Here is a 19,772-nt window from a genome sequence, read left to right as displayed (position 1 = left end):
AATCGCTTTTTGCCGTTGGAACTACAGGAACAAATTTGCAACCTAGGAAGCTCCTCCTCAAATTTAAGACCCCTATATCAACATCTTCCTACGACTCTTTCTAAGGAGGAAATAGTCTCTCTTATTGTTGGCCTAAAAGATGAAGTGAAGGAGCTGAAGTAATTATTGGAGGAAGTACTAAATATTCTTCGTTCCACCAGTTTGACGAGGGATATTGTTTCTACTCAAAAGGAAAAGCCTGCCTCTATTAATATCCGCACCTCCTTACAACATGGAATTATGACGAATGTAAGTGGTCCCAGTTCTTCCACTAGGCCAGCATATGACACAAGAGAACCCTCGGTTAAGCCCCATGGTTCATTGTGCCCCAAGGGTCACCCTGGTGTTCCACTTGGGCTCAGACCATGTGCAAAACTGGTGTGGGATTCAACTATTGTGCAAAATCCCTGTAAACGATTTGGTAATGGCCATCCAATTTATATGCATAAGGTACCTCTTTTAACTCCTAATACACGAGAAGGCAAATCATCACTAATAAATAAGGCCATTCACTGGATACGACACACTAGACAATGCGGCTCTATCATCCATTCAGATATAATATCAGCCGAACGTTTTACAGAGAAGGCAGGCCACTGGGATTTCAGAAAACTAATGCTATCTAGTCCAAGCTTGGTAAAAGGCCTGCTAACCATGGAAGCCCGAAATCCCATGCGAAATGGCTCGAATATCTGTCTTAAAAGTAGTTGGCAAGTTAACACATTCCATCATGAATATTAAGACCCTTAATGAGGGATCTGGGTTCTCAGTTCCTCTGGAAGAGATGCCTGTTCTGGTCCACAAGCAGGAATATGATTGTTGGATTAAGAGGCAAAATTCACGTAAGATAGAACAAATAGACATTGCCTTGGACATCGATTGACTGTCTCCTTCTACAGTTCCCCGAGACAATATTCTATCCCCCTCTAAGATTAATTTGCAGCCAGCTGGCGATTTCGATTTAGAACTTTTTATCTCCAAGGAGTCTGGCCCCATTGTTTAATGTTAATATGGTAAAATGAAAATCTAAGGAGAGTCACGTAAGAATGTATACCCTTGAGTTCCCCCAGAAAAGCCTCAGGGTTCTCAAGACTTTCACCTCGGAGTAACATGGAATGTGGCCAGAATCCGTAATAAATTAGATGATGTTGATTGGGGGGAGTACATAGATAAATTTAATATTTGTCTGTTTCAGGAAACTTGGGCCACCTCAAAGGATTATAGACAGGGGTACATTTCCATTTGCAAGGAAGCTAGGCCGTCACCCGCTGGTAGAGCAGCGGGGGGCCTTCTCACCTGGATAAGAATTTCTGAGGTGGGCAAAATCAAGGAAGTCCATGTGGATTCAGCTGATATATTGGCCCTATCTAAGACTCAAATTTCTTCGCAAGGTGAGACTAAGAGCTTTTTTTAGCTCAATACCAACACCAGGTGAAAATGAGGACAGTGGACTCAGGGCTAAATCTACCTTTCTCCCATAGAGAAATGATTTGCCTGATGAAATAAAAGTATTTGAAAATTCTAGTGCTGAAAGAATTGGATTTACTCAATTCTAAAAGAATTTATTACAATGACAATTGCTCCAAAATAGAAAAAGAAGCCATCAATGATTTAGCCGAAAATAAAGAAATCATAATAAAACTGGCAGATAAAGGAGGTGGGATTGTGATTTGGGGTATAGAACGATACAAACAAGAAGTCATGAGACAATAGAGTAACCAATCACACTACTGAGAAATTGAAGAGGATACACCTAAACAGGTCAGCAATAAAATTGAGACACTTACAGCTACAGCTAGAGAACAAGGATGGATAAGCAAAAAAGAACATGATTTTCTGAACCAAAACGAGGGAAGAACTCCATGTTTTTATATTCTGCCCAAAATTCACAAAAACATAGAGCATCCACCGGGCAGACCAATAGTTTCAGCTTGTGGATCTATTCTAGACCCCCTTGCCCAATTTGTCGATGTTTTTATAAAACCTGCTGTAGCTAAGACACCAGCTTACTTACGAGACTCAATGGACATCATTAATAAGCTAGAAAATCTAACATTTGATGAGAATAGTCAGCTTTTGGTTACTTTTGATATCGAGTCGCTCTACACCAAAATCCCGCAAGATGAAGCAATAAAGATTATTAAACAGACTCTGAATAATAATATCCAACCAAACACTCCCCCTCCAGATTTCTTAGTGGAGTTAGCTACATTATGTCTGAAAAACAACTTCTTTAAATATAACGATCGGCTATATCGCCAAGTGAAAGGAGTTGCAATGGGATGCAGCTTTGCCCCGGAGATTGCCAACTTGGTGATGGATTATTTAGAACAGAAATTGATCTATCCACAAACCAATCCTTATCGGAGACACATTAATCACTGGTTCCATTATATTGACGATATTCTGATGATCTGGCAAGGTACGGAAGAAACTCTAGATTTGTTTCTTGACTGGCTTAATCACCGCACAGTTGATTTTAAGTTCACTATGAACAAAGATAAAACCAAAATCAATTTCCTTGATTTATGGATTTGGAATAAAAACAGAACACTAGCAGTTAGTTTATATAAAAAACCTACAGACCGCAACACACTGTTACATTTTGCAAGCGGGCACCCACGTACACTTAAACAAAATCTGCCTTATGGGCAATTTCTAAGAATTAGGAGGAACTGTACTGAAAAAACAGATTGCTTCGATAATGCGGAAGAACTGACCAAGAAACTGATTGATAGAGTGTACCCCAAAAAATTGGTAAAAAGTTCAGCCAAAAGAGCTTGGTTTACTCCAAGAGAAACACTACTGGTCCCAAAAGAAAAAACAAAAGACGTTCTTCTGACATGTGTCATTTCATTTAGCCCTAAGGCAAATAAAATACGTTCCACTATTGAAAGAAATTGGAAAATTATCAGTGAGTTGAATATAGACAAACCACTTTTCTCTTTCAAGAAGGCTCGTAGCTTAAAGGATCAATGGGTACAGGCGGCACAGAAACAACCTGAAAGAAAGAAAAATCTGAGAACTATGTTGCAGCTCCCAGCAATTCAAGGGCACTATAGGTGTGGCAAATGTATAGCATGCCAATACACACAAGATACTAAAGAGGTTAAAATAAATGGCATAGTATATGTACAAAATGATTTCACTAACTGTAACACAAAAAATTTGATTTACTGCATCATGTGCCCTTGTGGGAAAGCTTACATTGGGCAGACCTCGCAACCAGTAAAGACTCGGATTCTCCAGCACCGGTCCAGAATTAAATGAGCAGTTAAAGGAGCACCATTAGTTGAGCATTTTCTAGATTGTACGCATACAGCAGAAGATATCTGGTGGACAGTACTAGCGGTAATACAATCTAAATCGGATGGATCCACAATGACAAGAAACTATTGAAATTGGAAGCGAGGTTCATTGAAAGATTTCATACAGCCAAAACTGGACTAAATGACGACGATGAAATGGTGGCTCTAATTAATTGAGCCTTTTATTTTATTTTATTTTAGTTTATTGTATCTTGTGGTTTACACTGTATATATTGTATTTTCAAAAGATAAGTGTAAGATATACATGTTCACACTCACAGAATGACATTGCACTACTCTTAACAACTAATAATGTAGTACCAAGGACGTTGAGTTGTCTTTGGAACAATATGGTCTAGTTGACTTTTAAGAAAGAGTATGCTCCTTTTGTTTAAAATAATTACAAGAATAGTTACTGATAAGGGTGTAGAATAGAGTCACTTGTTACCAACTTGTATATATATACATAGCATGTTACTACTGGTTAGATGATAATGCCACTTGATTTAGAAGAGATACTTCTAGTACAAATAATGTATGATTTCGGTACATCTAAGATGGCCGATGTTCTTGACCAAGAATTAAATAGAATAGCCGCGATCTGACTGTTTGATCAGAGATCTTTATACCACACAGAGAGGTCCGTCCCCATTAGTTTACATCTTTTATAACAATTGGTAGCCAGGTAGATAGCGTCAGACGATAAAGAGATACTTTTAAGAGAGGAAGGGTGTAGAAATGTGCGTCGACTAAGATGGCCGCCTCACTTTCCCGTGTGCTGCTACAAGGAAGGTGACTCACATAGTCATTTTCTTTACGTTCGGTGGGCCCTGATATAGGAGACGCGAGCGCGCCACAGAAAGCGCGCCGTTACTTAGCAACAAAACAATCCGGAAGACACGTCTTGAGGCAGGTTTGCCGTGATTTGTGGGGACACGGCCTAACGCCGTTTGCGGTAAGATTTCGATGATTTTGAGACTTTAGTTAGTATAATTGAGTGCGGGTTTGAGTAACAACATCCTTGTATGGTATACCGTTTCCCCCCTTCTTAGGTAAAGGGTTTGAGCCCCAGCGTCATGCTTACGTGAAAATAAACCGATTAACAAGGATTGTACACTAAAACACTAGAGGATGGCAGGCAGCAACTCCCCCCTTCACCTATAATTCAGGTAACGCTTGTGGTTTGACATACAACGTGTAATATAGTTGTGAATATATTTAATAGTAAATATGGTGAAACATTATGTCATAGTTTGGTATACATTAATAACGGTAGAAATTGTGAATACTTTTGTGTGCACCATTGTCAGTTAAATAAGGAAAATAATGAAATAACGGAAAATAAGTGACATAAGGTAATCTGTTGTCACTGGCATGCCCTATATTGCTGTATATATCACTATAACACCACTTGAAAGGTATTGGATGTTTAGTTGAAAAAGTTTTTTTTATTGTTTTTCTAGAGATGATATTGCCCTTCTCCAGTCCTGATGAGGCCGTAAATCAGAAGGCCGAAACACGTTGACTTTTTTTCTTGCAAGTGTGTGGGCTTGCTAAACAATGGATTATAATTCAAAGACTTGAGACGCACCATATAACGCCTGTGGGAAAGAAATACACAGCGTTATGATAGCTAAGTGCATTTAAAGCCCATAACCTTAGCAAGTAGGAGTGGATCACAAGTGTATTCACACGATAGTGGCCACTGATTAAATGTGTAGGGCACAACCCCCTGTGGGTTTCTTATACTGTTAAACCCTAATCATTTGTTAGTAATGTGAGTAATGTTCCGTCTATTGTTTATGTGTTAATTATGTGTAATTGCATTTGACGTGGTGTTTATTTATGTATTGAACAACCATAGCTCCTTTTTTCAAATTGTTTGAAATAAATATGAGAAAGAAATGAACCCAAAAGTAACAGAATTAAGTACTGTTCTTTAAACTTAGGATTCGATTTGTCCCTACCTGTCGCCTATTTTTTGACATTTTATTGATGCTAGGCAGGTTAGGGATATAGGGTCCCCCCCCTTTTTTAGTACTATCTATACGGTTAAAGCAAGGTTTATCATTGCTGTGTGTTAACGTTTATAATAGACCAGACCATTCCAATCAAATGTCTAAAACTATCCAGATATGGAATGCCCTTGTGTTATTATAGCTGGCAATTTTAATGTGTCTCTTGAGCCCAATTATGCCTTTTCTGAGATTACCCAGCTTGAAGATTCAATATGGAATATTCCTCCTTAATCGTCCCAGAAAAAACAGCCTAAATCTAGTATTAGGGCTCTTCAGGTCATAGATTTTATGATAGCTCACGGTCGTCACCCAGGAAATGGGCATTTTCCTTCGGACAATTCTGTGAAACCTACGTTTTTTTAGAGGATCCTATAGTAGCATCCTTGACCTTGCACTTATTGATGTGAGAATATGGAATATTATTAAAGATGTTAATGTGGGTAACCAATATATTAGTGATCATGCCCCTCAGTTGGTGACATATGATGGGCGTTTTTTTGTAAAAATAGGCGTACCACCAAATCATAAAGTCCCCCCCTTTCTAGAGGTGTCTTCCAATAAGCGTGCCCTGAAAGGGATCTCTTTAGAAATTTTCATAAAGTATGGGAAAAACTGTGTGTTTTAGTTTCAACCCATCAACTATCGGACGGTTCTTGTTCATATATCCCAAATGAGGTTTTGGCCCTGCATGCAGGCCTTTTTTCTGCCCTGAAAGAGGTATTCTTTAGAAATACCAGGGAGTATAAGCACCCAGGAACAGAACCGCACCATAGGTGGTTTGGCAAGGTATGTAAAGAGGCCAAGAGCAGTCTTATAAGAGCAATAAAATCAAAAGATAGAGGCAAGATAACCTATGCAAGGCGTGAGTATGCAATTGCACTTAAGTCTAGCAAAAATCACTGGGAAGAGATATCATGGCAGGATCTATTGCTGGCTGCTAGGGACAAAAAAATCAAAATGTTTTTGGTCCTTGGTGGCTAGAAATGGACGAAATGAGAATTTTAGACCTGACTGCCACATTCCCCCCAAAAATTGGATTAGCCATTTTACTGAGTTGTATAGTTATGAGCTTGTTTTTCCTATTGTTAATGATAATGAACCAACATATGTGTCGTCCCCTGCAGTCAGTTTTACACCCTTCTTCCTAAAGGAAACTGAGATTGCTATTAGGGCCCAAAAATCAGGAAAGGCACCTGGGCTGGATGGTATACCCACGGATATGTTTAAATCAGATCTTGATTATTGGGGCCCCTATGTTAATAGGGCGTCCAACGCTGTTTTGGTAAGTGGCATTTACCCCCGGACCTGGAAGGGAGAAATTATTGTACCCATTTATAAAAAAGGAGAGATGGGTGTCCCGGGAAATTATAGACCAATCAGTCTTTTGGACAACTTACAAAAAATCTTCTGCTTCCAGGTATTTAGTAGGCTTAAGGAATGGATTGAAGAAAACCAAGCACTCAGCCATCTACAGGTGGGTTTAAGAATAAAATAAGCACAGTCGACCAGGTCTTGCGCTTCCTTACGATCAAATGGAAGATGGTGGACCTGGACGCAGGGAAACTTTTTGTTGCTTTTGTAGATCTTAGGTATGCTTTTGATTTGGTCCCCCGTTGTAAACTGTGGGAAGGTATGAGTAAAATTGGAATGTTGGTCCCCTATTAAATCTAATTAAAGACCTGTACTCTGAGAGTTATGCTATAATTTGATGGGGGACAAAAGGGGAATTGACGAGTGAGATCCCAATACGTAGAGCGGTGAGACAGGGGTGTGTGTTGGCCCCTACACTCTTCCTATTGTTCGTCAATGCTTGTATTCCTTACTTAATGGACTTTGTTAGTGACGCACCTAAAATAGGTGGGGTGAGGACCCCGTGTTTGTTGTTTGCAGATGATACTATGCTACTATCCCACACTGCTTTTGGACTTGCTAACTTGCTTGAGAAGTTTACGGGTTTTTGCAAAGATCATGGATTGGAAATTAGCACTTCCAAAACCAAGTACATGGTATTTGGTGATACAAAAAATAAAGTGAGGAAACAGATTTTTTTGGATGGGGAAGCTTTAGAAAGAGTGACTGACTTTGACTATTTGGGAATCAGATTGGAGGACCCACACAAACGGCAGGCTAATTTAGCGAAGTCTTTTATAAGCCTAAAACAAAAGTCTGGGGGTATTTTGAGATATGCTGCTAGATCCCCCAGGTTTGCAATCACATCTGCAATGGAAATATATAAAGCCCAAGCGAGAAGTGGGTTATTATATGGTGCAGAGCTATGGGGACATTATAAGTAGAATGATCTAGAAAGAGCCAAATATTTTTTCATAAAAACTTCATAAAAGTACCTGCAAGTTCCCCCACCTTGCCAATCATGATGGATCTAAATCTTTACTCTATTTCGCATATATCTGCCCTAAGGCCGTTAATGTACTGGATTTGGATCTGGTCCTTGGACATTTTTATCCCACATAGAGTTTGGTTGAGCTCCCTGATGAGCATGCATGCTACAAAAAGAGTTAGGTGGTGCAATTATGTTGAAAAACCTTCACTAAACTTGTGTTGGGAGCCTATTGGATAGACCCTTCTCACCTCCGAAAAAATGCTATGCAGGTTGGAAAGGATGTGTACTGGTTAAATGTACAAGGAGAAAAGTTAGCAGAGGTGCCTTCTTTTAGTATGACAAATTGTTTTTTATCATTCAAATGCCACTATTAATTTGAACATTATATGGATTTGATTTTATCTCCTTTAGCACGTGCACTCTACCTTAGATTTAGATTAGGATTGTTACCACTACGCACTTTCACTTGCAGATGGACCAAACTTGATAGATATTCTGATTTATGCCCAATGTGATGTGGAGTTACCGAATACATGGCCCATGTCTTATTTCATTGCCCCACATACGCCAAGCAGAGGGCACGTCGGATTATACCACTCTGCAGATCCATGGGTTTTAGGAATCAGCTATTAGCCCTTAGGATTTGTAAAACAAATCCTCATGGGAATGTGGCATGCACACTGGCAACATTTTTGGAGGCAATTTGGTATATTAGATGTTAAACCTTGAAGTGTAACTTATAATGCATTGTATTAAAGTTGTTGTGAGCATGGAACTGTAGCCTGATAGTTAATATTTTATAGATAATTCATGATTATCAGTTTATAAATGAGAATAGGATTGTGCTGTACTCCTGAAGTCATGTTTTTAATATCGGGTTACAATTTTAAATGTATTATATTATATTGTTTTTTATTTTTTTTAGCATTATTTTCACTTTAGATTCCATGTGTGGCACATTTTGTATATGGTTGTATGTCATTTTTAGTCAGAGGATATTATAACACCCTTTTTATTATATTTATCAAAGTGTTTTGTAAATGTGCTTTTATGGTATCTTTTTACCAAAATAAAGCTAAACTTGAACTTCAACTGACTCACTATGCCAAGATTGAGAATGAAACTCTGGCCATTAGGTGGGCATGCCTCCACTTTTACCTGTATCTTTGCAGCCATGAATTCAGAGTAGTCACCGACCACAAGCCCCTTCTCCCTCTATTCACTGGCACTACTCGTCTCACTCCTCCAAGAATTGAAAGATGGGCTGTGCATCTGCAGCCCTATGCTTTTGAAGTCATTTACTGCCTGAGGCCAACAACACTACTGACTATCTCTCAATTGAGGCAAAAACGTTGACAGAAGAAGAGGAAGGGACAAAAGACTTCATACAGATGATCGTGCATGAAGCTTGCCCCAAAGCATTGACCCTTGAAGAAATATGCGAAGTGGCCAAGAATGATGAAAGCCTAACCTGAGCAAAGGAGGTCCTAGCACAAAGACAGTGGCACTTCCTCAACAGGTCGCGATCCCTGACACCAGAAGAACAGGCATCTAGACAACAGCTATGGCGAGTGCGGAGCTAGATAAGCAAAAGTCAAGATGACCTGCTACTAAGAGGCCAACAAATAGTGATACCACAAAGCGTATGGACTAGAGTGCACCAAGGACATCAAGGAACAGCTAAGACAAAGGCTGGGTTCCCAGGGATGGATGCGATGGTGGACGAGAAGATGTGCAAATGTCTACCATGCTCTATAACCAGCGGAGATCTGCCGCCAGCCCCGGCGCTGATCGAAAAGTCCAGCCTCAGACCTTGATCTAAAGTCTGCATACACTTTGGGAGTTTCCCGGACGGTGACTCACCGTAGTACTGATGGACTCCCACACGAAGTTTCCAGTGGTGGATCTAGCGCAATCCACTGCATTCTCCCATGTCAATCCCATCCTAGAGAAGACCTTCATGATGCTGAGTGTACCTGAGAAAATCAGGTTGGACAATGGGCCCCCATTCCAGGGACAGGAATTCCAAGATTATCTGACGTCACTTGCCACCCACCACCAAAAAATCTTTCCCCAATGGCCGCAAGCCAACGGGGAAGTTGGGAGGCTCATGTGGACTTTTGAACTGGAATTTAAGAATAGGGGGTGACCAAGGCGAGGAAGCAGAATGCTGCCTGCACAAGTTCCTGAATGCCTACCGCGCATAGCACTACAAACTTCACCCCTGCTAATCTGCTGTTCAGGAGACCCACAAGGGACAGCGTCCCGGCAGACCCAGAGTGGTGACCAGCCAACTTAGATGTAGGAGCCACCCAGTGAAAGAGACAAACCACCAACGACAAGGCTAGCCAGCGGCGCAGAGGGCAGAACCCCCCCTTGCATATTGGGACCAAATTCATCATGAAAGACCAGCACCCCATTTGCAAATTTAGGACATCCTATGAGCCGGAGGTGTGGAAGGTTGTATCGATCAATGGCACCATGGTCACTGTTCAGCAAGGGAGTCGCAAGGCTTTAAGAAATGTAACGTGGTTCAAGGAAGTTGCTGGAACAACTAGCCCATTGGGGGATAAGCCTGAGGAGGACATCAGAGCAGAAGAGGAGTACCTCACAACACCCATATCCCTGAGAGGGGGCAGTCCCTCACCACTCACTGGAAATGGAGGGCAAACTGTCACTGATGCCTCACCAGCATGTATCAGCAGAGAACAAACGATTTCCCCAGCTGGTGAGATCTGCTGGGGCAACCCTGCAGGGAGCATTAATGAAAGCACATCCAGGAGCCAGAAGTATGTACTCCGGCCAAACCCCATTCCCAGCCAGAGACCGAGAGTCTTGGCATGTCTTTTGCAAGATGTGTGAACATTTATCCACAAACTGTTAAAAGATGCAAGGGATGTAGAGTCCCATCTGGTCTCTACCATACAATGTATCCATTTCTCACTCTGAGGGCTAGACGCTGTCCGAGGAGATAAATAAATGACAGATGTTCACACAAGCCATTGCTGACAAGTACACTAAGTGAGTGGTGTTTCTAGTACTTTGCAGCCTACATTGATCACTGCCAGTGTGCTGCACAATTTACACCACCCAAGTGGCATGGCTGAACTGAAACCCACCTGCTTTAATAGTAATGAAACTAGTGTATAACCTTTGGGGCGCCCAGCAGTACTTTGACATTGCAAATTCAGGCTACACAGCTAGGGGGGAAATGTGATGGGACCCAGAGCAGTAGCTATATTAGATTGCGGCCACTCAACAACAATAATACAGCTTTTTGGTGCAATGGGGCAGGTGACGTAAAACAAGGCAAGCTGCCATTTAATTCCAAATAAATGGGCACAACTCGACTGGAAGAAGTGATGATGGATGCTGCAGATCCCCCCCAATGGTAATGACTGTCAAGGCTGAGCACTACCCTGCAGGGCTTGATCCTGTGGAATCGTGAGGAATCCTCAAAGAGCCTTCTGCTTGGTGCATTTATCAAATTCCTTCTTAGAGCTAACCACCACTGCTGTAAAGTATTCAAATGGAAATGGTTCATAGCAAGAGAAAGTGAAATGTGACGAGAGGAGGAGACTAAAAACCTTTTGCGATTCTTCAAGAAATGTCGTCTTCAGTACTTCTGTAATTCTCCCTGAATTCTCCTTTAATTGTCTTCCCCGGACCTTTGTGAATCCAGCAATACGAATAAAATTCCTAGAAATAAAATACCTTGGGTTACTTTGTGTTCTGCCAATTCACACTTATTCAATAGCACTGTAGACTTAACCTTGCATTGCCCCTTACCTCGCTATGGTTGAGTTTCTTGTAGTGATCCTTCAGAAACGTGTTAATTTTCCTGTGAACATAGGTATAACAATCTTTACAACTCTATTATCTCCCTTTAGCAATCTATGGCAATACAACTTCTAGCTCTTGTTAGATGTTCTATACAGCTATTGAATCTTGGATTACTACTTTTCCATACGCCATACACTTGGTGTAATCAAGATTATTCGTGGAATACATTGAAATGAACAATTGTACTTTGCCAAAAAAGTCCCTTTCTCTTTATGCAATAAATCGGTAGTCTGTTTTACAAATGCGTATTTTTAATTGTGAAAGGTCATGGTCCCCCAATCCAATTAACTAAATGGATAAGGACGACTGCAGGTAAATATTTGTTGCATCATGCGCGCAAGCATACTACCATCTACAATTAATCTGTTTCCTTTTTCTTGCATTCCTGAGATCTGGAGCACTGAAAAAGTGGTGGACTGCCGAAAAGGACTGAAGAAGTGTCATTCAAACAAGGTGGTGACAAAGAGGTTGTTTCTTAAGAAATCCTGAAAAGTAAGCGTGGTTTCAGATGTGGGTATAGCTTAGACACTGAGCCACACACAAGATGGCTGCCGCATACAGGAGACATTTCAAATCGTTCAGAAATATGGCCTAACACAACTATGTGAGCTTATCACATTTAAGTCTCAAGAAAGATGTTTTTCAAGAAGATGTTGAAGGGGTTTTATGTCTCGGAGGAGGTGGGGTGGAGGGAATAAGACAATTATGCCATTTGCTACTTTGAGGAAATCTTGGGGCCATAATGTAAGAACCCAAGTATAGAGATACTTGTGTTAATGAAGAAATGGGCGGGTCTGTGTGGAACCTGCATGCTTGTGCAGTGGGTCTATGGCTAGTGAGAAGAGACATAGCGAGGTACTAGGGATCCGCAGAGGCAGCACAATTGGCAGAGTGGACTAGAGCAGTGGTTGCCAAACTTTTGACTTCAGTGGACCCCTGCTTCATCATTACTGGAACCTGGGGACCCCCAATGAATCATTAGTGGAAGCCGGGGATCCCCACTGAATCATTATCGGAAGCCGGGGACCCAGCCTTCAACATTGTTGATGATTTGAACCACAAAGCAATACACAAAGAAATACATAAACAAGCATTCCATCAAACACATACGCAAATGATAACACTTTTTATTTAATTTGCAAACAAATAAAAAAAATAATAATAAATAATTAGAAGGTTGGAGCGTTTTCTAAATTCAACTGAAGACACACATTGTCCATACTATATTCTGTTTCATGCACCTGCACAGCTCCCACGAATGAATCTGAGGATACTAATTTAATTTCAAATTCCTTGAAATTCGTTGTACTTTTTAAAATGTTCAAGTGTACACTTAACCACTTTATTTATATACACTTCATTAATCTGTCAATATTACTTAATTTTCAAAGCAGTCATGGACCCCCTGTGGAGGCTTGGGAACCACTGGACTAGAGGAATGGACTATTGTGCTGAAAAGGAGGAATTAATTTACAAGGCCACTGGCTCACCACAAACGCATGAGAAGATTTGGGGCAGTGGATTAACATTCTCCGCAGGGCCATGGCCCAAGATGATCAGACTCTTGCTAAACAGTTTTTACAAAGAGTGTGCATTTGAGGCGTCTTCAGTGCACCTCTGTGCAGGTGTATGTTTCTTGTCTGTGCCTGTTTATAGCACAAAACAATAAAAGTTGTTATAAATACAAAGAAAAAGAAAATGTAAGAGAAAGCGAGACAATATGGGATGGTGCCCCCACAATTTGTAAAGCTCTCATAGTCACTCTTTTAAAACACGGTAAAACCCCATTGCAAGGTACGTCATACCGGCCACTTTCTTTAATAATTTAGATACTAAAATATTGGTCACTATCATGGCCAAATGCTTATTACCCCTCATGTCAGGTACAAAATTACCAAATTTACTTTATCCCCGCACGGAAGACAGTGCACAATATCCAAGCTGTTGTGTTCAGCCTGATGCACTAGACCGAGCCAGATCTGCCCGAAGCAGCCATATTTTTAGGGTTGAAAATATGGCTGATTCAGTAGCATGGAGGTAGATGTTGCCAGTACAAAATGCCTAATGGTAGACAGTGGGTCTCTTGAGTGGATGAAGTTACTATATGCAGACCTAAATGCCAGTGTTAAAGTGAATGGCCTGAAGTGTATGTTGTTCCCAATTTCCAGGGGCGGAAGGCGGGGTTGCCCACTTTCACCTTTGCTATTCACTACAGTTATGGAACCCCCGCCTGTAAGCTCACCTTGAACAACATGCCCCCACCTTGAATATCCCTGTCATGGAGAAACAATTAAATGAGATATTTGGGTATTTTGCTACATAGAAGTCCCTAGGTGGTCATAAGGGGAAGCTAGGGCACTGTGTTCATCAAATTATAGAAGCAAACGGAAAGGTGGATTAAGCTGCAGCTGTCCGTGACTGGCAGGATAGTCATCATTATGATGATTGTTTTGTACACTAGCTTTTCTATTTCTCCTGTAAGATTGCAGTGGCTAGACACCCTCTAGCCTTCCTCACACAGCTTACAGTGTCCCTGATTAAGTCAGTCCAGGCACGCAAGCATCCCAGAGGTTGGTGGAACATTCTGCCATTGCAACACGAGAAGGAGCGAACGGCAGTCTAAGATATTGACCTCTGTTATTAGGTGTCAATATATTGGTTCAAGATTGGGGAGGCTCTCCTGCATGAACTCAAATAAAGCGACATAACAGATTTAAACTCCTCCCAAACACCTCACTAAGCACACTTGGCCCACAGGACAGATGAAGCTAGTTTATTGTGCAATATGGGCTTGGTATATATTGACAGCACACTATGGCTATGACGTGGTGTACTTTTTAATAGAAATTCTGCTAAAATGCAACTTCCACATTCAGGCAACACTTGAGACCAAGGTAATAATATCACAGCTAGGTAAAATTGGACTCAAGAGAGTGGGTCACGGCAAGTTCCTGAGTTCCAGGGGTTAGAGAATATTGGCAGAGTGACAGGCTGTGACATTTCGCTGTATTTCTGGATTCTAAATATCTTTAAATATGAGGGCAATGGTATCCTGATGAGCCACACCCAGTAAATATCCTCACCAAAATTTCGCACACGGAGTGATAAAATGGGTTTCAGTGCCAAAAGAGACACCGGTGGGATATTTGCTACATCTTCCCCTTGCAGCACACAGGAAAGGGACAAAACTGAAATAACTGAGGACTAGAGACTATTTTGATGCTCCCCAACTAGATTTATGGAATTTAGTGCAGGGCAACGCAGCAAGTCACCTTGCTGCACTGCCCTGTGTCAAAGCGAAAGGGCAGGAATGCTTCGTATGCATGGCATATGGCACATTCCTGTCCCTTCCCCCTGCGCTGGCACTGTTTTGGCAGCGTATCAGCCATCCATGTACCATGGTGCAGTGGTGCCTGCGTTGCATGCAGGATTGTTTTTGTGCTGGAATTGTGCAGGAAGGATCACCTGCCTGCACAAAAGCAATCCTGGGAGGCTTTTTCCTCATTATATGTGTGCTGCATGAGTTAAAAACGAAGAGAAATAACTATATTTCTTGTTGTTGTGCCTCCCCTGGTGAGGCGTAAGATTTTGACACATCCCCAAGTTTACATGGCCTTGTAAATTTGGGGATGCATCAAAATCTATGGGTGTTACGTGGGAAGAACCTAATGCAGAATAAGGCAACATAGCAATTTGCGCTGTTTTGTCGTTCTTCATATCTATGAGGCCATTCAGAGCTATGCAGCTTTGTGTGGCCTCATAGATATGATTGAAAGGTTTACGTCACTGTTGCATCACAAAAAGTGATGCAACTTCAGTGCAAGCGTCTCATAAATATGGCCTTAGAAGAGTATCGCTGAATAGTAGACAACATTAAGTGCACTTTAAATATTAGCACCAGATGTGTTTTATACCGACAGTTACTCAAGCTGGGGCTCAGAGGAGATAGGTATGTGTGGAGGAGGGAACACATTTTGTACACTTGGCATGGAATTGACCAATCATGCAGTGGTGGCTGCCGCCAATCTAAAGTGATGAGGTGGGGGGTGCTAGGGAAATAATAATTTTTAAAAAAAGACTTTGCTGCTGCTGCTGGTCGCCTTGGTGCTCCTCTCCTCTTTATATGGGCCAGAAGAACAGGCTCCCCACCCAATCAAGACACTGCTCTCATGCTATACCAAGCATGAGAGCAGCTCTGGGATTGGTGTAAGTGGGCTGGTCTGATGCTCTCTGGATTGGAGAAATATAAGTGCGCGTATCGGTTTAGCTATCTAAGACAGCCGCTCAAACCGACATGCGCACAATAACCACCACTCCTCTTCCTTGCCATGGCCTGGCCCGCCCTAGATTCCATCGGCTCAGCCAGTCAGTCGAAAATAAAATGATAATAAAATTGTTTTATTACCATTTTACTTTTCACTGACTGACTCTGAGCAGGGGGGCTGTCGCTCCTCTACCATTATGGGGGAGCCCCACTCCCCCATCCCCCAGTGATCATAGAACATTGTTATACTGGCGCCATCGCTGCTTGTTGCCTTATTGGGGATGACACACTAACTGGAAGTATCCTACAAGAAGAAAGAAGAATTACTCGTTTTTTTTACTGTATTCGTCTTTTCTTGTCAATCCCTGGTCAATTGGAGATCGAATCTTGAATAATTTCATTTGAATGTATACTTATAAATGCTGAAATTGACTGACCTCCGCATAATGACATCAACTAATATGCAGATTCTGAAGTGCTGGCACTGAAAATGTGATGAATATTTATCTGCTAGACCCCTTTTCTCTCTGAGGGCGGAAGCTCTACGGAATAATGTTTATACATGTAACTTATACTTTTCATGAAGCCTTTACATTACTAATGTCGGCAAAGGAAATTCAAATTTGTTATGCTGCAGTGAACACTTTGGAATAATTTAAACAAATTCGGGTAAGGTGAAGGTATTTTACAATTTATATTTTCAAGGTGTTTTGTATACGGGTTTAATGTAGTTAACTGTGTGATGTGTTTGGGAGGAAATATGAAGGTGGTGGTATCTAGGCTGAAGCAATTCTTTCAAGATAATGTTTTGGATTTTGGTGAAAACCAGTTATTCAAAAATACATACCGGTTCATATCGAGGTGGGACATTAATTTGGCCTCATATTTTACACATTTCAGAGGCTGCTATGAAATATGTACCTGGAAACTTTGTAAACATTATATTAGCTTCTCACATTATTTGTGATATCTGATCTAAATGTATTTGTTTTGAATACAGCAGAATGTTTTTTAACACATTTTTGAGCGGGTTTCAACGAAAAACTTAACTCAACTGAACTCCATAACATAAAAAAGGGAGTGGTTGTGATGACCTCAAGAAGTGGGTAAAGGGAACTTGTGATCAAGGGGCATATTTATACTCCGTTTGCGCCGAATGTGCGTCAAAAATTTTTACGCACTTTCAGCGCAAACGTTGCCCCATATTTAAACCCTGACGCCCGATCCGGCGCACCAGGAAAATGGCGCTATGTGCACCAGTTTTTGGAAGCGGCACCCCGCCCTGCGTTAATGACATGCAGGGTAGGCGTTCCCGTCCAAAAACAGACGCACATAGCGGTGTGTCGTATTTATGCTTCCGGGCAAAAATCACTCCCGCGCGGCAGGCGGAGCAAAAAAATCACTCAAAGCACGAATATCGTGAAATTTTAACGCCTGGGTCAGGGCAGCCGTTAAAATGGGGCAAACACACCTGTACTTAATCAGAACACACAGAACAAACAACAGAGCAGCAGAGCAGCAACAGGGAGACATGGAGGTGCTTTTTCTTCAGCGTGCACGTAGACGCAGAGCCCTGCAGCAACAACAGCAGCCACAACAACAACAGCAGGGACCCCAAAGACAGCGCAGAAGGCAGGAGAGGATATTCCGCCCAAGAACAACCCTGCATGGCCTCAGGGAACGAGACATCATCCAGAGGTACCGGTTGAACTGGCAGGCCATTCAGCAGCTGCTGACAAATATTGAACAGCAATTGGCCCCCACTTTAGTGACTCCACGCACTATCCCAACAGAAACAAAGCTGCTTGCCGTACTTCACATGCTGGCAAGTGGCTCCTTTCAGACAACTGGTGCCCTGGTTGGTGGAATCTCACAACCATCTTTCTCCGCATTCCTGCCTAAAGTACTGGATGCCATCATTGGACTGACACCCCGCCACATCTGCTTCCCTAACACAGTGCAGAAGCAGCAGGAAACTAAACAGGGGTTCTACGCCATCAGTGGCTTTCCGCACGTCCTTGGTGCAATCGACTGCACACACGTACGCCTTGTGCCACCTGCTGCAAGTGAACACCTCTACCGCAACAGGAAGCACACACATTCCATCAACGTGCAGGCCATAGTCGATCACCAAGGACTGATCAGCAACATTGTGGCTAAATATCCTGGGAGTGTACATGACGCATTCATCTTCCATCACAGCACCATCAACCAACACTTCCAGGATGGACGGTATGGCAATGGACTACTTGTTGGTAAGGACAAAAATCTACTCATATACTCACTGCACAGAAACCCTCTAGGATAAACAACCCATACACCACAATAGCAACACCTAGACAGGAACACACTGAGGTACTCACATCACTAGCCATGTTTCACAAGTCACCATTGAACCTCTCACACATTGGAATTTACTCTACAGCTTAGTGTGAAGACATTCATGACTGTGGTTGCCTAAATGTCACCTTGCAAATTGGAAGTCTCACAATAACCTGTACACTAATACAATGCATAAGTTTTAAGGGATGGGATGGCCTGGGTATGTTCAATTGAACGTTTCTAATACACTTTCATGTTTCAACTCTGCATGGAACTATCATCACACCCCCAGTGAGGACACACGGACACCTGTGTCACAAGTCACAATGCAAGGGAGGGCACACTGTACTTGAGAAACCAATACATCCTGCTGACAAACAGTTAGCCAACAAACACTTGCTCAGCCAAGGAAAAAAAACAATGCCAAAGTTTCCACCAACAACCATAGGTTGTCACATTAGTACACAAAATAGTCACAGACAACACAACACAACTACTTCCATCAAAGATACGTACAACAGTGCCTCCTACATCTAATTGATACCATTCTGTGTTTCTCTTTCAGCTGATCAGGGGTATGGCATCCAGCCTTGGATAATGACACCATATGGGAACCCAAATACTGCTGCTGAGCGGGCATACAATGACGCCCACAAGAGGACACGCAGCATTGTGGAGCGGACCTTTGGGATCCTAAAGTCAAGGTTCCGCTGCCTTGACATCACTGGCGGAAGCCTACTATACTCCCCAGAGATGGTCTGTAAGATCATATTTCACTTGTGCCATATTACACAATATTTGTGTAAAAAGGAACATTCCCCTCCTTGAACCGGACCCAGACATGCCTGAGGATGATGATGAGGAGGATGCTGGCCTGCAACAGGAGGGGGAACAACCTAACACGGCAGCAGGAGTGCGTAGGCGCCAACAGCTTGTGAACAATTTTTTTACTTAAGTTATTATAATCACTTGTATTCCACACTTGTAAATAAACACAGATAACAAACACCACATCATGCTTTGGCCTATTCATTTCTGACCACCTTTAGTTTGAAATAGCTGAAGATGAATGTCGTCTCATTGATCAAGAATGCCATTAAAATTCATCACACCAAAAATAAACATCACAACTGTATGCACAGAGGGTAGGATGTGACATGATAAATTACCATACACAGAGCCCAACAAGAGTACAAATGTGACAATTACACATGCCGGATCCAAACAACTGAAACAGTCTCTCATCCAGCCCAAAATTGGAGATCATTTGAAAGTCACATTACACGTGTTCAGAGACTGGGTGGGACCATCCATGTGTACGTGACCATGTCATCAATGGCTTCTCTCAAGTGTGTGATATGAGCAATACACAATAGCTACAACATCAGCTGCCACTAACTCAGGAGGAGACCTTGAAGTTACAGTGACAACATACACCCAGACAGGTGATAGTGGATCCACATTCCCACACACATGTACACATATGTCATACAATCAATCTAATATTTGAAAGTAGACCATCACAGTTGTGTCCCAGTCTGAACCTAGCAGGAAGATTGTAACATGACACTAAACCAGTTTATGCAGAAAGGGACACAGACAACCAAAATATTCTTCTCATTATCACATCGGGAACG

The sequence above is a fragment of the Pleurodeles waltl genome, chromosome 8 (assembly GCF_031143425.1).
Source record: "Pleurodeles waltl isolate 20211129_DDA chromosome 8, aPleWal1.hap1.20221129, whole genome shotgun sequence".
In the NCBI taxonomy this organism is placed as follows: Eukaryota; Metazoa; Chordata; class Amphibia; order Caudata; family Salamandridae; genus Pleurodeles; species Pleurodeles waltl.
This window is presented reverse-complemented; position numbering follows the sequence as displayed.